Below are 26,064 nucleotides of genomic sequence, written 5' to 3' on the forward strand. Positions count from 1 at the left end.
TGCATTTTCTCAGAATGTAGGTTTAGGTGCTCAGTTCCAGGTTCAACAGTGATATTTTAGGCACGTTGTTCTACATTCTCTGTTGTAGTTAGTCCTCATGTTTCGAGAACGTGATGTCTGATGTTGGTTTCACGGAATTGTTTACATTTGATAACTGAGTATGAGTCAGTTAGGGCATATCTCAATGGCTTGCTGGTTTTATTGATTTTCTTAGAGGCTTGTCAGACTAGAATAAATGTTGGGAGTTGACTAATAAGTCATATTTTGTTATCTTTTTGAAATTTTTTTATTCTTGGATGATGATTACTCTGTTGATATTTGAGGGTTATTTATGAAAACCCCATTGATTTGTATCGAACTAAATGAAAATGGCTCAAAGGGTTAGCTTGGGGCTACTCATAGCCTCAAGCATCATGTGACGCTCCTGGACCCGTTTTCTGGGGCGTTACAAACTTGGTATCAGAGCCTAAGATTTTAAGGTGTCCTAGGGATTCTTACAAGCCGCGTTAAGTAGAGACTTGATCATCGGTGTGTAGCGCACCACATCTATGAGCAAGAGGCTACAAGACGTTTTAGGAAAAAGTGTGATTCTTTCTTTCAAAAGTCTATCGTTCTTAAACTGTGTCTCTCATCTATTGGTTCGTGCTCTCCTCTTTCAGAAATATGCCTTCACGTCGAGTGAGAAGCAATAATGATAGTCAGCAACCTCAACCTACTGACCCATTATAGAGAGATAGAGTTTGAGATTGATCTTCTTCTCGATACTCAGCCTATTTCTATTCCTCCTTACCGTATAGCCCCTACAAAACTTAAGGAGTTGAAAGAGCAACTCAAAGATCTACTAGATAAGGGCTTCATAAGGCCCAGTGTTTCTCCTTGGGGTGCTCCTATGTTGTTTGTGAGAAAGAAAGATAGCTCTTTGTGTATGTGAATTGATTACCGCCAACTGAATAAAGTCACCGTCAAAAATAAGTATCCCTTCTGAGAATAGATGATTTGTTTGACCAATTGCAAGGTGCAAGTTATTTCTCAAAGATAGACCTTCGTTTCGGCTATCATCAACTCAAAGTTAGGGAGTGTGACATCCCAAAAACCACTTTCCAAACTCATTATGGCCATTTTGAGTTTCTTGTTATGTCTTTTGGGTTAACTAATGCCCCTGCAGCTTTCATGGACCTCATGAATTGAGTATTCAGACCATATCTGGATATGTTTGTCATAGTATTCATCGATGATATACTAGTGTACTCCCGTAGTGAGGATGAATATTCTGATCATCTCCAAACTGTCTTGCAAACCCTTAGAGATCACAAGTTGTTTGCCAAGTTCAGTAAGTGTGAGTTTTGGATAAGGTCAGCTGCTTTTCTAGGTCATATCATTTCTTCTGAGGGTATTAAAGTTGATCCTAACAGACCGAAGCTATTAGAAATTGGTGTAGACCTATTTCTTCGACTGATATCCAAAGTTTCTTGGGTTTAGCTGGCTATTACCGTCGTTTTTTTAAGGGTTTCTCCTCCATAGCATCTCCTATGACTCGGTTGACCCAAAAGAAAGTGAAGTTCTTGTGGTCCGAATCTTGTGAGAAGAGTTTTCAAGAGTTGAAGACTGGACTCACTTTAGCCCCTGTTTTGACTTTACCTGATGGTGTTGATGGTTTTAGGGTGTACTGTGATGCTTTAAGAGTTGGGTTGGGTTGCGTATTGATGCAGAAGGGTAAGGTGATAGCTTATGCTTCTAGACAGTTGAAACCTTATGAGAAAAATTACCCCATCCATGACCTTAAGTTGGTTGCTGTTGTGTTTGCTTTGAAAATCTAGAGACACTATTTGTATGGTGTCCATGTTGATGTTTTTACTGATCATAAGAGTCTGCAGTATGTGTTTACCCCGATGGTTTTGTTAAAGGACTATGATATGAGTGTGTTGTACCATCCGGGCAAGGCCAATGTTGTGGCGGATGCCCTAAGTAGTGTGTCCATAGGTAGTGTTTTGCATATGGTAGAAGGTAACAAAGAGTTGGCTCGTGATGTACATCATTTGGCTAGATTGGGGGTTAGGTTGCTTGACTCTGCTGAAGGTAGTATAGGGGTTCAGAGTAGTTCTGAATCCTCCTTGGTTTCGGAAGTAAAGGAAAAGCAATACTTAGATGCTAGTTTGGTCAGATTGAAGGAGTCAGTCAACGACCAAAAAGTAGAGTTTTTCTCCCAAGGGGGAGATGGTGTGTTGAGATTGCATGGTAGATTGTGTGTCCCGAATGTTAATGATCTGAGATAGAGGATTATGGCTGAAGTGCACGGGGCGTGATATTCTATTCATCCTGGTGCCACCAAGATGTACCGAGACTTGCGGGAAATCTATTGGTAGAGTGGCATGAAGAAAGATATAGCAGCATTTGTAGCTAAGTATGCAACATGACAACAGGTTAAGGTTGAACACCAAAGACCTGGTGGTATGATACAAGAGTTTAGTATTCCCACTTGGAAGTGGGAAGAGATAAATATGGACTTCGTAATTGGTTTACCTCCTTCCAGATGCTATCATGATTCCATTTGGGTTGTGGTTGATAGGTTGACTAAGTTTGCTCATTTCTTGCCTGTTCATACTTCATATACTGCTGAGGATTACACTAGATTGTATATCCGAAAGCTAGTCAGAATGCATGGAGTTCCCTTGTCTATCATTTCGGATAGGGGTAATCAGTTCACTTTGCAATTTTGGAAAGCTTTTCAGAAGGGTCTTGGTACCCAAGTGCTTTTGAGTTTTGCTTTTCATCCGCAGACCGATTGTCAAGCTGAGTGGACCATCCAGACCTTAGAGGATATGTTGAGATCTTGTACACTTGACTTTAATGGAAGTTGGGATGATCACTTACCATTGATAGAGTTTGCTTACAATAACAGTTTCCACTCTAGTATTGGCATGGCTTCGTTTGAAGCCTTATATGGGAGGAACTGTAGATCACCCATAGGTTGGTTCGAGATTGGTAAAGTGGCTGTGAGTGGTCCTGATTTGGTATTTAAGGCTATGGAGTTAATTTGATTAGGGAAAGGTTGAAAACTGCGCAGAGTCGTCAAAAGTCATATATGAATGTTAGAAGGAGAGACCTTGAGTTTGAAGTTGGTGACCTAGTGTATCTAAAAATTTCACCCATGAGGGGGGTGAAGAGATTTGAAAAGAAGGGGAAACTTAGTCCCTATTATGTTGGTCCTTACAAAATTCTTAGCCGTGTTGGTAAGGTAGCTTATGAGGTTGAGTTGCCTTCTGAGTTGTCCTCTGTTCATCCAATATTCCCTGTCTCCATGCTTAGAAAGCATATTAGCGATGTTGTGGTAGTGGATTCCTCTGTGAGTGCTGACATTCAAGAAAAGCTTTCTTTTGATGAGATTCCTGTTGAGATTCTTGATTTCAGTGTCCGAAGACTAAGGAACAAAGAAGTTCCCTTGGTCAAGTTGTTGTGGCGAAACCAATCTGTTGAGGGTGCAACTTGGGAAGCTGAGGCGGATATGCGATCCAAGTACCCGCACCTATTTTCCGCAAACTCCGATCAAGCCTAAGGTACTGTTCTTTCCTAAATCATGCACTTTTGATAAAAGTTGCAGCAGTTCAGCTGTCATTTATTATGTGTTCAGCTGTAGTTTCTTGAATTTATGCATTCTATGTTGCTTTCGGAGTGAGAAACAATGTGGCGATGAGTCTAACGAATGGTTTCAGCTGTATGCTCTATTCCCTATCTAATCTTGGAATGTCTAGCGTCATTCAAGGATGAATGTTTCCAAGGGGGGGGATGATGTAATACCCCGGGAAATTTTTCGTTGAAATTTTATGCGTAAACGTGTTGGGTTCTATCTTCTAGAATGAATTATAAATTTTTTCATGTGGAATGTCTTAGATTATGACCCACCATTGTGTAGAGTATCGAATAAGATTTGTAACAATATGTGGATCATCCAAAACGGACACCCAAGCGACGAATTATGAACATTCCGATCAAACCGTGAATAGCAGTGAACAGTAAAACGTGCAGGAAAAAGTACTGAGGCCTGGCGTATTTCTCCTCCAACTTTAAATGATTATAACTCCTTGTACATAATGATCTAAGTTATCTACTATATATCAACAGAAAGTTCTGCGAGTCCTCTTTCCAATGAAATTGGTTTTATCCAATTTGCCTATCGGAGCAAAAAGTTATGGTCGATTTACTTCAGCCTATCAAAAGCGAATTTTTGGGTCAACTTCAAACGATCATAACTCCTCATACACAATGATCTGGGTGATATACTATATATCAACGGAAAGATATAAGAGTCCTCTTTCTAATGACATTAGTTTCATCTAATTTGGATATCGGAGTAAAATGTTATGGTTGATCTACTTCAGACTATCAAAACAGTCCACCAAAGGAAAGATTCGAGAATTATTTGATTTTTAGGGGTGTTTTTGTCATTCCTCCTCACCCAAAATCCGTCCAAAACCTATATTAAAGCCTATTAGAAGCATTATATGTTATATTTCATGAAATTCCCTCAAAAAGAAAACCCTAAGCTCCTACTTCCAACTTCAAGAACCTCCAAAGTTCACCATTAATTCTGCAAATTTATTCAAGATTTCAAGTTCCTAGTTCAAGAACTTCAAGAACATCCAAAGTTCACCATTAATTCTGCAAATTTATTCAAGATTCCAAGTTCCTAGTTCAAGAACTCCAAGAACCATCATTCAAAGGCACGATTAACATCTCAAAAATGAGTATCGATCTAAAGTTCATCATTCAAGGTATGTGGGATTTTTCAACAAGAACTCTCTTTCGTTCTTGTGCCCAAAAGTAATTTTCTTTACAAAGACATGAATTTTATAGGATTTTTATGAATTTGAAGCATGAACCAATATCTTATGATGATTATTATGAAATCTTGATGTTTATGATTTTGAAAGATGAATTCACATGTGTGGAGATATAAAGCATGAATCTTGAACGATATTTATCATGATTTTGATATTTGGGTCATGAATCGCCATTGAAAATTGTATTTTTTTTGAGAAAGTGTGTGTTATAAGTACGTTGACGTTGAATATTTGATATATTTTGAATGATTTGACCTTATGGGCTTAATGGAGTTATTTTGAACTCGAGAGTGAGAAATCCACAATATGGTTGATTTTGATAGATGGGAAGCATGATGGCTCTCGATGTATATTTATATATTACTGAAATTGTTTTATTGTGGATTGTCTTTGAAATGATCTGAACTAAGTCCGGAAGAAATCTTTAGCGTCGAGTGGGAGGTATAAAGTGACCTTACTTCCCTAGAACTACGTGCCCCCGTAGGAGTGAGCCTGAGGCTGATTTATATAGTGATCACTAGTTTGTGTGGATTTGATATCGATAGTCCTACTCCGATGGCAAGGATAGGACAGCTCTCCCCAACGTGGGTTGTACGTTGGACTCCATGTAGCTCACATGGTTTATGTCGGTTATAGGATCTCCCAGTATGTGTGTGTTTCCTTGTGTCTATGGTGAATGGTGAAGTGATTTGAAAGTGGAATTGTGAAAGTTATGCTTTCGAAAGATTTAAATGATATTTATATTATGAGAATTGATATTCTTGATGAACTGAAAGTGATTGACAAATTATATGATGACTCACATGTGTTATTGTACTTATTTCATCCTCTCATGATTATGATGATTTCCTTCGGGCTATGTGAGTCTTTCATATATCCTGTATATTTCTTATAAATATTTATGATGATGATGTTTATACAACTGCATACACCCCCATATACTCGGTTCCTTTCCATGGTACTGACCCACATCTTCGGATGTGGGCTGCATTTTCTCGGAATGTAGGTTTAGGTGCTCAGTTCCAGGTTCGACAGTGATTCTTCGGGTACGCTGTTCTACATCCTCTGTTGTGGTAAGTCCTCATGTTTCGAGGACGTGATGTCTGATGTTAGTTTCACGAAATTGTTTACATTTGATAACTGAGTATGAGTCAGTTGGGGCATGTCTCAATGGCTCGCTGGTTTTATTGATTTTCTTAGAGGCTTGTCAGACTAGTATAGATGTTGGGAGTTGACTAATAAGTCATATTTTGTTATCTTTCTGAAATTCTTTTATTCTTGGATGATGATTACTCTGTTGATATTTGAGGGTTATTTATGGAAACCCCGTTGATTTGTGTTGAACTGAATGAAAATGGCTTAAAGGGTTAGCTTGGGGCTACTTGTTACCTCAAGCACCGTGTGACGCTCCGGGACCCATTTTCTGGGGCGTTACACATAATCATATAACACTAAAGTTAAAAGACTGAAGCTGACCCAAAGAAATAAACCATGATTATCTTAAAAATGGAGCCCATAAGATTCTACTCAAATACTGGAATAGAAGCGATCAATATATATGATCTCTACCAAAGCAAATAAATTATCCAGATGACTCTAGAAGCCACTTATCGTGGATCCAAAGAAAAAACTCTCAAAACTAAATGATCCGCTCAAGAAATCCCCAATGATTATTGGTGAAACTATGCCAAACACAACTAGAATATATTTCTCCTACTGACTAGAAATACAAAACTTTTGAGGGCAACCAAGAAACCAGGGTCAAAAGTAGTAAAAACCAATAAAATGCATAAGCGAACCATCTTTTGAGCATTTATCTAAGTACAACCCAATTGAATAAAAAGAAACTAAACTGGTAGGAAATGAGTAGGCCTAGGTAGTCAGTCACTAAATCCTCAATTGGAACAAGTCTTAAAACTGGGGCTACAATCTAGCTATGCAATCCATAGCAAATATCTCATCACTGAATCTAAATTACTTGATATCACCTATCACAATCAATCCTATAGACGACCAATCATCTATATTCCAAAAAAAAATTTCGACCTCCAAGCCACCATTCAAAAGAGCCAACAACCACAATTGGAGCCAACAAGTCTTCACTAAGGTCAAATACTAAAATAAATTTCACTATCAACAACTAAGCATATACCATATGATTCCAATAATGGCTGAAATTGAAATACTTATAAAGAACACAATCACTACTGAGGAAACCAACAGACTAACTACACGAGAAATCAACTCAACATATGCTAAGGTCATAACACATCAAGGTATAACCAGGAACTCACCAAGGCTACAATAAAGAACAATTATAGCCTTAAATCGAGCAACTAAGAAATTATGATCATAGACTACATTTGGTCAAGCTAATACTCAGTCTATGGCAAGGGATACTCATTCCTAAAAGACATCTCTTTTGGTTACCGACAACTACTAGACAAACACTTTTTAAGCAATTAAATTAATGCATGTATGAAATTAGTATTCATCGAATAGTTTTTTTAATTAAAAGAATTTATTCTCAAAGTCCCTATCATCAATAAAATCAAATCTATTTACAAGATTAGATTCAAACGTAACCTGGTCTAAATAAATAACAACAACAAAAAGGTAGCATTGATTCCTGCTATTAGAACTAGGAAACAAAATATCCAAATTGATCCTTCATCTGCCCTAATCGAAGAACAAAAGCTCAAATAGTTGTGATTAAGGCCTATTATATTATTATGGGTCCGTTGGTGCATTCCACAAAGTCACACTAGGTTGAACAAAAACTGAATGAGAAATTTCATAATTCATCCATTTAAACTAAATCATCCCAACTGGACCATGAACCACATCGTAAAAAGCATAGAGTACTCAACAATACTAATTCCAAGGTTAAGTCCACTACTAGGAAACAAACTTGATGAATCAAAAGGACAAACCTCAAACTAATTAACCTATAAAATAGATCATAGAAATGAGTTACCAATGCTAGAATCATAATACAACCATGGAAGGCCAAAACTACTTCCCTTTCACAACCCACTAACAACCGACCTCTCACTAATAGAAAGGAAAACCCACCTACCTAGATAGTTGCCTATGTCAATAGACAAGAATTATAAGGGAATGAGATACTAGCGAGATAATGCTAGTATAGCTTTCTATCAATTAAAGATCAATCAAATTAAAATAACAACAATAATAAAAAGAGTATAAGGTTCAGGTAGCACAAAAATAAGAATTATAACCAGTATCACTCTAAGATTATTACAATACCAAAATGCCAAATAAAAAGGACACTAACCCAAAAGTATTACACTATAAGGAAATGCCACAATAATCTAATTAATCCATTACTAAATGAAATTATCTACGGGGGTATTCAAGTGTGCATATACTGATACAAAGACATACAACAATTAATATAGTACTATTTAGGCATGTAATCACACATGGGTATGAAAACCTCAAAATAATTCAAATAGAAACTCAAAAATAGAAATCAAAAACACACCTACAATGATGGGATTTGAAGTCATGGTCCATGATTGATCAAAGAAGTAAGAATCTTAATATGTCCAAACCCTAACTAAGCATTTCAATAACCAATTAAAACACTAAGTGCACTGCCTCTAGCTAAAGGTGTCACATCTCTAAAAGACAAATCTGGCTGGACTAACTTCTTAATAACCCTAAACCAAGAAAACTCGATGAATGACTAATCTCTTTATAGTCATAGTAAACCCTTACAACTTTAGCATGGTGAAAAATACCAGACAAACCCAGATGGTTGACCAACTTACACCTAAGGCACATACTACACCAATGACCAATCACTCTACACTAAAGCATGCCCTTGGAACTCTAATGCACAATAACTAATAACCCAAAATGAATGTCATGGCATAAAGACAAAGGGTAAGAACCCTATAATACCTAACAAAACTCTATCCATTGCGATCACCACGACCTATCTGAAGACCACCCATAATCTGATTTGCTACCTATGGACGTCATAGTCTGTAAGTAATGGCAAACTCTATTGGGAGGCTTTCTACAAAAATGATACCACTAACACTGTACTATTGACATGGCCTCTTACTTAGAACCTATATCTTTTAATACACACCTTCTCTATAGTCCTCCCCTAATCAACAACCTAAAAAAAGTAAACCTAGCTGTTATCAAATGCTCAGATGCCAAATGGAGTGGTAAAGTTGATTCTCTAAATAATTCATGCACCATCTCATGATATGTATGGAATAACATAGGATATGTCTTGCCTACTTAAGAAACCCAATCTCATACTTTAAAACTAATAAAGAGTTTTACTAAACACGAACAAAAACAAACTTTGGCCTAAGAACCACTCAATTTATCAAATATCACCATTAATTATGAGGTGTCCACAAAAAGACTCAAAATCCCTAACACGATATCTTTAAAAATGAGGTGTTCACAAAATCTATTTCACCCTGGGCTAGCCCTAGACCTTCTGGATGATGCTAAAGATCCTCAACATCATTCTCTAACTCCCTATCTGACTCTAAGATGCAATATTTTTAACTTGTATAGAAGTCCCATTTGCATCTACTGAAAACCTTTTGCTATTCATCTGGGAAAGAGTAAAGTAAAAAAAAGTACTTAGAAGTACATAAAAGTATGGACAAATAATAAGAAGTCAAGAATAGGATTTCCTAAGAATGCCTTGTAGCTTTCGGAAGATAGGATACAGACGTCTTTGTACCGATCTACTAGACTATACAAGGATTATTCATCTTGTAACAAAAACATAGGTAAACCTATGCTATGATACCAATTTTTCATGTCCAAATTTCTAAAGTCAAGATAGCACCTAATATAACCCAGACCCCAAAGTCCAAAATAGTGAGTAACAGACTATTAAGAGAAAAACCTAATATAGCATAAAAATATATAAGTCATCATTGATAAACAAAAGAGAGATCAGACCATTAATAAGAAGGATAGTAGAAAAACACCAAACATCATAGCTTACCACAATTAATAATTCCATGTTTGCTCCACATGATGCACACATCAACAATGAAAACTCATCTATGATCTGCATTCTACAAAAGTGTAGTATAAGTACCAAACACAAAGTAATTAATAGGCATCAACTGACTGATCTCTAAAGACAATGCTAGTATAAACGTGTAAAGCAGAAATAGAAATTACAGCAAACTACTCTAGAAACTAAACATAATAAATTCTAATAGAAAATTAAGGTATACTATTAGATACTATCAATAATTAGGGACAAAATTTAGTTCCATAAGTAGCTAGACTATATATGATAATATACTGAAAAAAGAGATATACACACTAGTACTAGGAAGGAAGGAAGGAAATGATATACAAATAATAACTAGAGAAGCATTAATATACAATCGCGCTACACTGATAAACTAACATGAAGGTACTACATTGAGGGAACTAGTCTACATCACCAAATACTAAGGAATAATGGAGATAACTCTAGTATAATAAGGATTTCTAACAAAACTGTGTATAATCTTAGGGTGATCTAAAAAATAATAAACCTCACCATAATAGGATAAAAGGGATAAAAATGTATCGACAACATGGAGCACTTAATCATAACCAACCTTCCATGCAATATACAATAATAACAAAATATTTTGGACAACCAATAACCCCAACCGGGCCCCTATAAACTCGGAAAGGTAGAAGTAAGTAATCAACAAATAACAACCACAACTTGTATCTAGACAACCCCCATAAGATTTATACATACTAATGTCAAACAATTATACTTGTGATAGGCAATGCATGTGAACAAATAAATGCAACATAAACCAATAATAATAAATCGTCTTAGTGCCAAACCATACCATGTGTATACTTCTCCTCCGGCTTAGTAGCTCACAAAGCATAATATACATAGACTATTCTTCTCGGGTACTGTGATTCATGGGATGAAAAGGTCCATAGGGGACTCAAGATATCTGTATGAACTGCCTAGTCCTTAGCTAGGACTTCTAGTAATCATCAAGACCAATCTATACTATCAAGTACTAGAGAGAAATATAATGTATAATAAGATAAGTCGTACTTGAGCTGGAATTTAATTAGTGTATATCTATAAATCTAATGTCCTAAGATTGAATAATAAAGCAGAATAGCTAAGTCAAAAAAGATTGGAATCTCACTCAACTAAAATGAATAAGTAGTGGTAAATGATAGCGGATCAATAATGAACAAAAATCAGCCTCAATCAAATTTCAAAAGTAATATGTTTATTTTAAGATGTCATAAATTAATAATAAGGCTGGTACATTTTCCATCATCAAAGAATCAATCCCTTTAAATAGTAGTCAATCAAAAGTTTTAATATGACTTGTACTAGTAAATAAGTATAAATGTACCTAAATGTTTGCATGCCATCACCACTATCCAAATAATACAATCATAAATGTCGACATATCCAAAATAATAATACCATCCTTTCTAAGGATAAACTACTAATGTGGGGTCCCACTGATATCGTAAGCATGGCCTCGACCTTGATTTGGAGCATGAGCTATGAATGAAATGACATCCTAGGCTAAGACTTCTCAAACTCAGATGATCTATCATGAATGAAATAAGCGAATTTGAGCTGGCCTAGTTGGATTACTTCTCGTTAATGTGAAGGCTAGCTTGTGAATACGATGGTCAAGATTTCTTAACCATCACAATATGACCAAGCCTTGCAAATAAGGAGGACATGGTCTAGTTGCACCTGTAGCTGCTGCACCAGAATGTACCAAGTCCTCACACACTTAAAATGTATATTAGGGATTCATTCAATACCAACTGCGGATGAATGAACTATGCTACCAAACCAAATTTGATATTTTGGACTCAATAAAACTATCAAAATTTCTATTCAAGGTTTTTAAATTAAATATAGGTATAATGCATCCAATTAAACACAAAAGTTCTTGGTCGTGCAAGTAATAAAGTGTCTTTTTTAAGCCAAATATCAATATCACAGGGACTTGGTGTTTAGGGTACAATCCAATAGAAGTATTACTATCAAAGTTAAAAGAGTGCCATTTGTAACCAAAAAATGTTTTATCATTCTAAAAGTTACTATGAACAATAACAAAATTTAAAAGTGTTTTAAACACTAATTTAGCGAGTTCTAGGTTCAAGATATCTTGAAAAATCATGAAAAACTATAGAATCGTACTGATTAAGTTATCTATCTTTATTGTTGATTCATAGGGTTAATTACATGATTAAGGTCTTCGAAGCCTATAATATTCTATTTAAATTAGCATCACAACTATAACGTTAAGCGAGGATGTGGGAACTAATTCAATCATATTTATATTTCAGCCCATATTTGATCCAAATGGGGAAAATTAGGTATATTCCTATCCTAATTTGGAATTTAGTCATTAACTCATCTGAAAGACAAGAATCCATTAATTATATTCCACATTATAAACTAATGTTACTCCTATGTTCACAAAATAAATATAGATGAATTCTAAACATTGAGAAACAATAGAATAGTAAGTACAAGAATATAAGAACATCCATTTACGATAAACAACTTTAGCCAACTTGAATGAATGCTAATCAATCATATTAGTAGCCTCATGTAACGCCCCAAATTTTGGACTAAAATAAAAACCATGATTTCGATGCGTTGCTAATCCCGAAGCCGTACAATCCTATGCCAATATGGCATGTTAATTAATGTGTAGCATGTGAATCCACTCAAGCTTGAATTTAGACCATAGAGGTCTTTCAACTAAAGGACGAGTTGAAACTATTTCGATCGACTAAGTTTTAGTGGATGTTGTAAAGTATGTCAGTTTCCATTGACCACAACTCTCTGTGTATGTTGAATTAGGAAGCCTACTATGTTTCAAATGATAGGTATTCGAGTTAGCTTTCCAACGATACCAATTTGGCTAAAATACAACACCCGAGTAAGAAGTTATGACCCTTCAAAGTGATAAGCGTCGCCTAACAAATCGCCCATGGCCACTGGAAAGCATAGACGATAGCGTAGGCGGCGCCTATGTAAACATAGACGATAGCCTGGGGGCACCTATGTAAACATAGGCGATAGCCTAGGCGGCGCCTATGTGAACATAGGCAACGGGATGGGCGGCGCCTATGTAAGGAATTCTGGTAATTTAAACACTTCGTGTTGAGGACAAAGTGGTCCTTTTCCACCCTTACTTAGCCCTAAAACACGAGATTTAGTTCCAAAGACCCCAAAATACATATTCTTTCATCAAAAGTGCTCAAGATTCTCCTTAGGGTTTCAAAATAAAAACCAAAATAGTTTAAGATTTGACCGTAGGTTTTCAAAGATAATTACATATTTGGAATCACCAATCCACAAGCTTCAAGAAACATCTATTCTCCTTGGAAATAGAGGTATGTGGGGTTTTCCAAAAATCTCATGGGTGTAGTTTTATGAACATGCATGGTTTTAAATGGGGGTTTTCAATCAAATGCTAATATCTTGCTTTCAATATGATTTCTAAGTCATTTTCTTTATGTCATGGGAATTGTTTGCCTATATACTTCAATGGTTGAAACCATGCATATGTGATTTGAGATTTTCCATGGAAGTTTGATAAATATGAATGATGAATTGTTTTCAAATTCCTATGATAATGTTTCGATACTCCATATTGTATTGTGATCAACAAAAAAGAGCATGAATTTGAAATAAATATTGTTCACCACTTGTAAATGATGAAGCACCTTGGTTTTTACATGATTATGCATATGTGGATGTGATATTGATGACTTGTAAGTCGGGTATGATGATACCCTTCAAAATACGATATGTGATTGAATAAAAAAATGAAATTTGAATGTATTGATTTTACATGAGAAAGGTGGATGCCCGAAGAAGGCATTTGAGACACAAGGGCTCTTCGCTGGAATAACGTGTTTGCCGACACGGAATATTAGTGCCAGGCTAAGCGATCTTGTGTACTTGACTTCATGTCATTCCCAAATTGGGACTATAGGCAGGAGCCTAAGCCAAGTGATCTTGGGCACTACCATTGGGTCAAGACACCATGTTGTGTGGTCTTGAGTGTCTCTCCCTCACTTATACTCTAATCTCAGCGGCAACCAAGGTTTGACAGTTGGTGTAAATTATGTAGGGTATTCCACCTACCTCAGTTGCATTTCATTATTGTTGAGAAAAACTATTGCATTACACCCATGTGTTTTCAAATGATTTGATACAGAATTGCTTTATAATGGCTCTCAACTATATTTTGTAAAAATAGTATGTTTTGCTTTGATATCTCTGCGTGCCGGTACTTTTGTGCTAACCCCCTCCCCTCTCCAACCTCTCAGGTTCAGAGGCCCAATATAGGGGTCAAGCAAATCAGTAGATCTTTTAGACAGAGTTGCAGATAATAGTGGTGAGCCTTCTATGTTTCGGAAGGTCTTATGTCCTGCAGTTCTTTTATCTTATATTCAATTTTGGGGGTCTGCTAAGGGCCTTGTCCCAGTTTTCAGATAGACATTGTTTCAGTCATGTAGCAGAGATTTCGCAGACGGTTTTAGAGATGTTGATTTAGATTGTGGGACACTATTCCCCATTTTTATTTTCATATGATTCTTGACCATGATTCCATTATATTGTGTTTCTTCTGCATTACTTTGATCAGATGAATTATGTGCATGATTATCAGACAGATAGGGGTGTTTCGGGCCTTCATGGTTTGAAATGCTCGTCACGGCCAGGCCTTAGTTCGGGTCATGACACCTCAACCATATAAAAATGGTTTTCATCCACTCATATTCATACAAAGAATAACCATGAATAAATTCATAATAAAACTACAAGAAAACTAAAAGTAAAAGGCAAAAAAAGCTCTAATGCAGAGCGTTTGATGCCTTCTCCTCTCTTCAAATGTGTGTTATTCCAAATATGTATTTTAATATGCTTTATTACTATTTATATAGTCGATTAGGTTGTCCATAATCACCCCCAAACTAATCATAAGAATTTGCCAAGTTTTCCCCAACTTAAACCATGCAAAAGATCGTGTTTTAGACGTTTCGGGGGAGGGGGTTGTATTGGATGGACATTGCTGGGCCAAGGGGGTATGATACAAGACCATATCATGACAAACCATTGTTTCATATCCATAAGGTTTTTGGTATAAGTCCCCATACCATGCTATGGTGGTACGGCGCAAGGCCAAGCGCTATAGGGGAGGTTTCATCCAAGTCTTGTTCCATGTTCCTCGTCTACTTGTTCCTTATTTTCCCACTTCTTACGGATTACTTTTTGTCTTCATTTAGATTTCATATCTTATACAAAGTTCACCTTCAACAACTCATAAGAAACATTAGTCTACAAAACACAATAATGTTCATCAAAATACACTAGAGCAAGCATAGAGTAGCCTAACCTAACTTGTTATCTCATCTAAACTTTATTTGATTTTTTTTTTACTCTTGAATTGTTTCAAATGAACCTTAAACACTATAAAATTGTAAATTATCCAAAAAAGATACACATTCACAGTTTATACTTTATTAAGCACATAAGTTATCCTCAAAACTAAGCTAAACGCACGTAGATAATGACACTTAGTTGTGTGAATACACCTAAGATCACCACCCCACACTTAATGATTTGTTAGTCCTCAAACTACTCTTTACACTAGGAACATTCAAGGAGGACTTTGTAACCACTACTTGCACTAAGAGATTCAAGCTAGACACTACATGAATATCAAGTTCTACATTAGGCATGTTATATTAAACTTGAAAAACTCATGAATACTACTTCATGACTTCCTATCCTAAAGAATTGATCCTAACAACTTGGAAAATTCTTGCATACTTTTCAACAATGAGATCATATAAGTTACTTATCCATCATCAAACATCTGGCCTCACCACAAGAGAGTCACCCATATTCACTCACATATGCACTTCATAACAAAAATGGATGTAAGAATAAAATTTTGCTCACTCTCTTAAACAATTTACATATCACATAAGATAAACCATAAGCCTTCCCTTAGTGTATTACTCCACTAATATCTTAATATCAAAGCTCAAGATCACGTACGACATTAATGTTATAATATTGGTTAAGGAACGGATAGGAACTATTTTGGATAAAATAGTAATTATCTTCCCTAAGCTCTTTAATACACTACACTTGACATTAAATACATCTCCAGCCAACCTATTTCTGTCACTTCTACCTTTCTATTTCTCTTTTGTTTTGCCACCTCTCTTTAAGCTAGCTTACACATCTTTAGTAGGGAGTATTTTCCATCAACACAAGATTCACATCTTTTGATAAATTTTTTTGTTTTTTTACACTACTCCACACCAACAACACATAAAAATTTTAAACACGCCCATAGTTATTGCTTTGGGCTTAAACTTGATTTTTTCCTTCTTCGACTCTACTTCTCACTTCTTACCTAATTTAAGTCTTTAACTCAAGCGCTTAAGATTTTTGAATCAAATTATGGTAAAATTAAAAGAAAAGTAATAAGATACATATGAGGTTAAGAAAGAATAGGATAAAGGCTCAATAGGGCTAACTAAGGAAATCTAGAAATGGTAGATATAAGACATGGCTATCAAAGAAATGCCTATATAATCTTCTAAAATGAACATTCTTTATTTCACTTTGCAGACTCACCAATTAAGTTCTAGACATCAATATGAAAATATAGACTGTAAAAAAAACCTCAACACATGTGGCACATTTTTAAATCAATATGTATCTTTTTTGACACTCAACCAAGAAAATGCCAAAATTTAAATTTACTCCAAAAATCACACAAGAGTTATATAAAAGAGCCTTGGTGTCTCCAAAAGTCATTCTATTTTTCTCATCATGCTATAGAATTTAACACCATTTCTAATAAGTAATCATGAGTATAACCTAACTAGAGAATCTCTATTTTTACTCCTAATGTCAAAGATTATAAAAATTACTCTTAAAAATTGAAATGACTATTAGGTTCAAAGGTCTTCCCCCGAAAAAGAATTAGAAAGAAAAACTGAGGGGTAAATGAAGTGTGCTTCTACAAAAAAGACAAATAACAAAATATAAAATAAACAAAGATAAAATATTTTTGGAATTTTTTTAAAATTCAGTCAAAACTTACAAATAAATAAAAATAGACATCCTATAGCACATTTCACCCTAACAAAATATGAATATTCCTCACTCGACACCTTAGGCTCAAACATTGTACCAAAAGTATAAATCAAAGAATAAGGATTAAGAATACTCTCTAAGCCCTATAGGACTGTCTAGTAGCATCATATCAATCAAGGAGGTCTGCGGGAAACCCAAACCTAGTTTTTGGCTCTTGTAATACCCCACAAAATCCTAGACTAGTTTTCAGCTATTCATCACATGTTTAGAAGTCTAAGGCCATTTAATTTACACTAAGTACAAGTGACATGGCAACTTTAACAGGCCAAGATTTCAAATATTTTATTTTTAGCCTTTATGTGTTCAAAACATTGATTTATGAGTTGAAATATGTCTAGGGATGTTAAAAGAGTCATCAGGGAGAGTTTTAGAATTTTTGGAAGAGGTTTGGGGTATTTCTGGACCACGGAGGTAGTATGCCTCTGTGATTTTGATGTGCCACAGATACTGGCCTTCTACGATATGCAACGTGTCATGGAGGTTAGTCTCCATGATACACAGTGTGTCACGAATGCTAGCCTCCATGATAGTCTCCATGCCACGGAGGTTGTGTAAATCCTATAGTTTCATTAAAGTTAAAGGGGTCATTTTTGTCCTTTTCCCCTCTCCTTAAACACCCAATTCACTAATTAACACCTAAGAGGGGTATTATTTTCCCCATTCTCCATCAGTTAATGATACTCAATTTCCTCCATCCTCAATAACACAAAACAACCAAAGTTTCTTCCAAGAATTCAATCATCCATAGTCCCAATTCCAAGTTTTCATCAAGAATTCAAGCAACTTATGTGGGATATTCATCAATGGGTTTCTTCCACCCATTGAGTGCAAAGAATCCCTTGTTTGTCAAGTATAAACCTTTTTTCCATCTCTTTATGAAATTCCAATGTCAGGTATGAATTTACTCACTTTTCTCTTAATAGTTTTGAATTCAAACCATGACAATGTGTTTCCCCATGTAAATTATATTATTACATGCTTTCTAATATCAGTCACCAACATCATGTTCAGTAGATAGCATGTTAATTTATCAATTTATAAATTGAACCATGTGAGCATGATGTCCTCATAAGTTTAAAATATTTTTGTACTTATAATCATTGGTTTCATCAATTTAGTGATATATTCTAAGTTTGGGTCTCTGAATCATGAATTCATTACAGTGTTTTAAAAGATGCTATTGTATTAAAAGTATTATTCAGTGCTGGAGGATTATGCACACTCGATGCCTAGATGTTTATGCATGTTTCTGATTTCAAATAACAAGTTAGTCAGAATTATGATTTTATCACCATATTAAGATTACCATTTTCATAATGAGCACTCACCAGTATAATTTCATATTAAATACATTAGTTTACATGTTCATGATTTCTCTAAATTTTACATGCATTTTTATTATCAAAATACCAAGACTAGAGCATATTTGTTATCAGTGCATATACCAACTTACTCTTCAATTTCTTTCAGTTGGGAGTAGGAGTTAGCACCGAGCTAACCTAGGGATGAAGGCTCACCTACCACTAGAGGACTGAGACCTTTAGTAGAAGTCCCCAAGTTGCAGAACAACATAGTTAGTGTAGCTTATGAGATGTCACTCACCAATTTAGGAATGACACTCTATTAGGGGTCATTCGCTAGGTTAGGACTGACACTGTAGTCCTTCGGGAAATCAACTTTGTTGGATCCACATTGTCAGCCATGTGTTAGTACCCTTGAAAAGGTACCAGAACCCTTCCAACTGGGGTTATAGATTGGACCCCAATTATCTCAGATTAGGATATATCGATTACATGATTGCTCCCACAGTTTTAGTTTAGTACTCAGATTATATAAGGTCAGCTTTGAATGACCAAGTGTTATGTTTATCAGCTATTCAGTCAGTCAATTTTACAGATTATTTTAGTACATACTTTACTTAGCCTTGTATTTATTTTACATGTTCATGCATTCATTCATCGTATCTATATGCACTTTAGTTATTTCTTATATCACGTACTAGTATATTTAAACTACTAACTATATACTCTCTTTTATTCTATATTAATTTCACAATATAGGTTAGGATGCTCAGTTCCTCGATCGCCCTTAGTTGATTCAGTAACACTCAAAAAAATTTAGGTGAGTCCTCATTCATTGAGGACAAGTTATTTGCAGTTAATTTTAGTAATTCCTTTTTTTAGTCAGTCAGAGTTTGTTGGGGGCTTGACCCTTCAACTCCTCATATTTAGAGGTTTTCACATGTTCAAACTTCTTTTCAATTTTATCAGAAGTTCAGATATGTTGAGTATTATTTCAGTATTATACCTTGACATAATTTTATTGTTTTAGCTTTCATAAATGATGTTTTTTAATTTCTTTATTCAGTGCTCACAATAGATACTAGATCATAGGTTTACTTGGTGTCAATTGTGCCCTTAAGCACTGTGTTACGATTGGGGGGTAGTCTTAAGTCATGAAAAAACTTAGTGTCAGAGCGCCTAAGGTTTCAAAGTGTCCTAGGGTATTTGAAAGTCACATTAAGTAGAGTCTTGTGCATGGGTGCGAAGCGCGCCACACTTATGGCCATAGGCTATGAGGCATTTTAGGAAAGCTTACCTTCTTTAAGTATTCATGCCATGTGAAAAAGAGTGATCTCTATTGATTTCACTTTTCTAATTCATCTTTTATCCATTTATAAAAAATTCTCCTAGAAGAAATAACGGATAAAGGAACAGGGATCACCCCATACCACGACCTGTTTAAAAAGATCCTTTGAACGAACATATTCCCCATGCAAAATTCAGGACTGCTTTCACTATTTTGGCCCAGACTGTGGCTTCTCAGAATAACAGTAGGTTGTTGCCCCATCCAATCCATAAGTGAGCACGACACCAACTAGGATTCAAGACTTTACTCGGATGAATCCTTTATTATTTTTTGAATCCAAGTCTAAGGAGGATCCACAAGTATTTATTTATGGTGTGAAAAAAATAACAAATATCATGGTTGTTACTTTTAGTAAGAGTGCTGACTTAGCTGCTTACCAATTACAGGGATTGGATCATACCTGGTTTAAGTAGTGAAAGGAGGACAGAGTTGTTAAGGAAGGACCTATAGAATGGAAGGATTTTGCTATGACCTTCTTAGACAGGTTTTTCCCACTTGAGTAGAAGGATTCCAAAGTGTAAAAGCTTCTAAATCTAAAGTAGGGTAACATGAGTGTAAAGTAGTACTCACTCAAGTTTACTCAATTGGTGAGATATGCTCCAACTATAGTGGCTAAGTATAGGTGTAGAATAAGAGATTCTGTGGCTCAAATGATGTAGTCAAGGAGTGTAGGACAACTATGTTTATTAAAGAAATGGACCTTTCCATATTGATGATTCATGTTCACTAGATTGAGAAGGAAAAGCACAAAGAGAAGAAAATAGAGAATAATAGTGCAAAAACTAGTAACTTCAACTTCTTACATCAAAGGTCTGATGGTGTGAATTGTTCTTAGTTTTTCCAAAAATTTTCAGCTTTAGTCCCATCATCAGCTAATGCACTAGTGCCTAAGTTTAGGCAGGACAATTGGGATAGAGCGCCAGGCTCTAAGTCCTAGGTTAGCATAAATAATGATTGCACCAACCTATTTTTCAAGAGATGTGGTAAGAATTACCAGGGAAAGTGCAGGGCAGGCAATGATATGTGTTTTAGGTATGGAAAGCCAGGCCACAAGATCAAGGACTACCTAGTGGTTTCCTTGAAGGGAAAGGAGTTTCGTTACCAGGGTTAGTCTAATTTTTCATCAGCTCTAGTAGGTCGGCCGACACAGTAGGTGCCACCTCCAGTGCCACCAATGGGTAGCATCAGAACTGAATTTATGCTCTCCAGGATTTTCAAGATCAGGGAAGTTCCCTTGATATAGTTACGGGTATATTACAAGTCTTTCACCTCCATATTTATGAATTATTAACACCCTGGAGCTTCACTTTCTTTTGTGAATCCTTATATAGAGGTAGACTTCAGTGTTAGTCATGATATATTAGTAGAGCCCTTCTCAGTGTCTACCCTAGTAGGTAGTTCTATTATAGCCAAACTGGTATACAAAAATTGCCCATTCTTAGAAATCTACGTTAGTTGATCTTGTGGAGTTAGAGATGACCAATTTTGATGTCATTATCTACATGGATTGGATCCACTTATGCTATGCCTCAATTGTATGTTCAAATAGAATGGTACTATTTTTGTTTCTTAATGATCTTGTTATTAAATGGATGGGTAGTATTTCAGTGTCTATAGGTCGATTTGTCTCTTATCTTAGGGCAAGAAGGATGATATCTAAGGTATGTATTTACCATCGCATCCTAGTCAAGGAATCAAATTCTAAAACTCTGTGTATAGAGTTAGTTCCAGTAGCAAATTAGTTTACAGAAGTGTTCCTAAATATCTTCTCAGATTTTCTCCAAAAAGAAAAAGTTGAATCACCTCTTTGATAAGGGTTTCATCAAGTCTAGTGTTTATCCATGGGGTGCACTAGTTCTCTTCATGCACAAGAAAAATGGTTCCCTTCAAATATGCATTGACTACTGTCAGTTAAACATGAGTGCGGAGGAGTAATCACTCAAGTTTATTCAAATGGCAAGCAGATAGACTATAGTGGCTTATTCTAGGGATAGAATGAGTAAGTTTGTGTCTAGGGTGTCAAATAGTGTAGTCAAGGAGTGTAGGATAGCTATGTTGATTAAGGAGATGGACCTTTCTAGATTAATTATTCATGCTTAGAAGATAAATAAGGAAAGAGGGCTAGAATCGATAGATTCAACTTCTCACAGCAAAAGTTTGATGGTGTGAATCATTTATAGTTCCTCTAGAAATTTTTAGCTCCAATCCCATATTTAGACAGTGTGCCAGTGCCTAAGTTCAAGCAAGACAATCGGGATAAAGCGCCAGGCTCTAAGTCCCAGGGTAGCATGAATAGTGGTCGCACCAACCTACTTTATAGATGATATAGTAACCATCATTAGAGAGAGTGCAGGGCAGCAAGTAATGTGTGTTTTAGATGTGGAAAGCCAGGTCATAGGATCAAGGACTACCTAGTAGTTGCCTAGAAGGGAAAGGATTTTCGTTAACAAGGTTAGTCCACTTTTTCATCATCTCCAGCAGGTTGCACAACTCAGCAAGGTGCCATCTCTAATGCCACTAGTGGGCAGCGTCAGAACCTACTTTATGCTCTCTAGACTCGGCATGATCCGGAAAGTTCCCCTGATGTAGTTATGGGTATGTTATAAGTCTTCCACCTCAATGTTTTTGAATTGTTACACCCTGGATCTTCATTATCTTTTGTGACTCCTTATATAGTGATAGACTTCAGTATCAGTCCTGATATATTAAAATAACCATTATCAGTGTCTACCCAAATAAGTAGTTCTATTATAGCTAGATGGGTATACAGAAATTGCTCGATCACAGTGTTTCAAAAAGTTACTTCAGTTGATCTTGTGGAGTTAGAGATGACTGATTTTTATGTCATTCTCGGTATTAATTGTCTCCACTCATTATATGCCTCAATTGATTGTAGAAACATAATAGTACGTATCTAGTTTCCAAATGATCCTATTATTAAATGGAAGGGTAGTACTTCAATACCTATAGGCTGATTTATCTCTTATCTCAATGCAAGAAATATGATATTTAAGGGATGTATTTACCATCTCATCAAAGTCAAGGATTCAAATTCTTAAACTCTGAGTATTGAGTCAGTTCCAGTAGCAAATGAGTTTCCAGAACTGTTCCCTAAAGAACTTCCCTAGAGTTCCTCCTAAAAGGGGAATTGACTTCGGAATAGATCTCCTTCCAGAAATGCAGCCTATCTTAATTCCACCTTTCAAAATGGCTCCAACTAATCTTAAAGAATTAATGGAACAGTTCAAAGACCTCTTGGATAAGGGTCTCGTCAGGCTTAGTATTTCTCCGTAGAGTACTCCAATTCTTTTCATGTGCAAAAAAGATGGTTCTCTCTAAATGTGCATATACTTCCATCAATTAAACAAATTCATAATCAATAATAAATATCCTATCCTCAGTATCAATGAATTGTTCAACCAACTTCAGGGTGCAAGCTATTTCTCTAAGATAGACCATAGATTCGAATTTCGTCAGCTTTGAGTAAAAGAATGTGACATTCTAAAGATAGCCTTTAGGACTCAGTATGGTCACTTTGAATTTATAGTTATGTATTTTGGACTAACAAATGCTCCTACAACTTTTATGTACTTGATGAATAGGGTGTTCTAGCAGTACTTGGACACGTCCGTCATAGTCTTATAGATGACATCCTCATTTACTCTTGTAGTTAAGGTGACCATGCAGACCATTTCAGAATTTTATTGAAGACCCTTAAGGATCACTCCTTATTCACTCATTTCAGCAAGTGCTAATTCTGGTTGAGATCAGTAGCTTTCCTTGGTCACATTATTTTCGATGATGGTATTCGAGTTGATCCTCAGAAGACCAAAGCAGTAAGAAAATGGCCTAGAACTATCTCCCCATTAGATATCAGGAGTTTCATAGGTTTGGTTGGTTACTATAGATAGTTTATTGAAGGATTTTCTACTCTTTCTTAGCCCGTGTCTTGACTAACCTAAAAGAAAGTAAAATTTTAATGGTCGGATTCCTGCGAGAAGAGTGTTCAGGAGTTGAAGACTATCCAGTATTGACTCTACCAGAGTGTTCAGATGGGTTAGTAGTTTATTATGATTCTTTCAGAGTTGGTATTGTTATGTGTTAAACCACCGAGGTAAGGTCATAGCCTATACCTCTAAACAACATACGCCCTATGAGAAGAATTACTCTACTTATGATCTTAAGTTAGCAGCAGTGGTCTTTGCCTTAAAGATTTAGAGTCATTACCTTTATGGGGTCCATGTTGACATGTTCAAGGATCATAAGAATACAATATGTGTTCACTCTGAAGGATCTAAATCTTTATTAGAGGATCTAAATCTTTATTTGAAAGGCTATGATATGAGTTTGTTCTATCACCCAGGTAAGGCTAATGTAGTGGTTGTTTCCCTTAGTATATTTTCTATGAGAAGTGTTGCACATGTTGAGGAGGATAAGAAGGAGTTAGTCCATGAGGTTCATTAGCTTACTAGATTGGGTTTTCGGTTAGTTGATTCAGCCAAAGGTAGTATATGGGTTACGAATGGTTTGGAACCTTCATTAGTGGTTGACGTGAAAGAAAATCAAGACACGAATCCTATCTAGGTAAAGTTGAAGTAGGCAGTTCGAGATCAGAAGGTTGAGGTTTTCTCCTAAGGGGGAGATGGTGTGCTTCATTGTTAGGGTAGATTATGTGTTCTGTGTGGATGTTTGAGACATCAAATACAAGCAGAAGTACATAGTACGCTATACTATATTCACTTGGGAGATACTAAGATCTACCATGATTTGTAAGAAATTTATTAGTGGAATAGTATGAAGAAAGATATTATGGAATTCATGGGTAAGTGTTATAATTGTTAGCAAGTTAAGGTGGAGCACCAAAGGCCTAGTGGCATGCTTTAGGAGTTCAGAATCCCCACTTGGAAGTGGGAGGAGGTGAACATAGATTTTGTAATAGGGTTACCTCATACGCATAGTCAGCATGATTTGATTTAGGTCATTTTGGATAGATTGACCAAGCCTTTCTTCCTAGTTCATGCTTCATATTCAGTTGAAGATTATGATAGACTCTATCTCAAGAAATTTTTAAAGTTACAAGGTGTTCCGTTGACCATTATTTCTTATAGAGGTACCCGATTTACCTCACTTTTAGATGGCTTTTTAGAAGGGTTTTGGTACCAAAGTTCATCTTACTACATCTTTTCATTCTCATACAATCGGTCAGGAAGATAATACTATGTAGACCTTAGAATATATTTTAAGAGCTTGTGTTATTGATCTCAAGGATAGTTGGGATGACCACTTACCATTGATTGAGTTTGCCTACAACAATAGATATCACTCAAAATTCACATAGCTCCATTTGGGGCTCTCTATGGAAGGAGGTATAGATCTCATATTTGTTTGTTTTAAGTAGGTAAGGCTTCTTTGATGAGCCCAAATTTAGTATATGAGGCGATGGATAAAGTTTAGTTGATTCAAGAAAGGCTAAGACAGCCCAAAGTCATCAAAAATCTTATGATTATGTGAGAAGAAGAGATCTTGAGTTTGATGTTGGTGATTTGGTTTAATTGAAAATTTTAACGATGAAAGGGATAAAGAGGTTTGGTAAGAAATGTAAGCTCGTTCCCCGCTATTTTGGCCCATATAGAATTTTGAGCCATTTTTGGAAGGTAGCTTATGAGTTAGAGTTGCCATCAGAATTGTCATCAGTTCATCCGGTGTTTTATGTCTCTTTCCTAAAGAAATGCATTGGTGAACCAGCTTCTGTCATTCCTTTAGAATATGTGGGAATTCAAGATAGTCTTTCCTATGAAGAAGTCCCAGTTGAGATCCTTGACTGTAAGATTTTCAGGTTGAGGAATAAGGAAGTTCCTTTGGTTAAGAATCTATAAAGAAATCAATCTGTTGTGGGAGATACTTTGGAAGTAATAGCCAATATGCGAGCCAAGTATTCCCATCTTTTCTCTACAAATTCTGATTTAGCTTAAGGTAATTGTTTTTCTTAAATTGATTCTCTAGTTTTCTATCTCAGCTATCCAACCATCCTCATGTTATAGTATGCATTCATAATTTCAGTTCAGTCCATGCATCATGTTTTAAATTAGGTTACTAGATCATGATTTATCTCATAAGTATTTAGTACATGATCGTAGTCTTCTTAGTGTCTCATATTATATAGTTTTATTCGGGGACGAATGACCCCAAGGGGGAGATATCGTAATACCTTGCAAGATCCTAGACTAGTTTTTAGCTATTCATTACATGTCTAGAAGTCCCAAGCCATTTAATTTACACTAAGTACAAGTGACATGGCCATTTTAACACCACAAGATTTCAAACATTTTATTTTTGGCATCTCTGTGTCTGAAACGTTGATTTACA

At 35.8% G+C, this 26,064-nt stretch overlaps 1 long non-coding RNA gene across 1 annotated transcript in view; it reads right to left on the bottom strand.

Moving 5' to 3' along the window:
- LOC107855733 overlaps positions 1–26,064 on the bottom strand; it is a 55,085-nt gene that overhangs the window by 13,560 nt on the left and 15,461 nt on the right. The window contains exon 2 of the long non-coding RNA XR_001670352.2: positions 9,850–9,915. This is a non-coding gene — a long non-coding RNA (uncharacterized LOC107855733). The remainder of the gene's footprint in view (positions 1–9,849; positions 9,916–26,064) is intronic.

The sequence above is a fragment of the Capsicum annuum genome, chromosome 1 (assembly GCF_002878395.1).
Source record: "Capsicum annuum cultivar UCD-10X-F1 chromosome 1, UCD10Xv1.1, whole genome shotgun sequence".
In the NCBI taxonomy this organism is placed as follows: domain Eukaryota; kingdom Viridiplantae; phylum Streptophyta; class Magnoliopsida; order Solanales; family Solanaceae; genus Capsicum; species Capsicum annuum.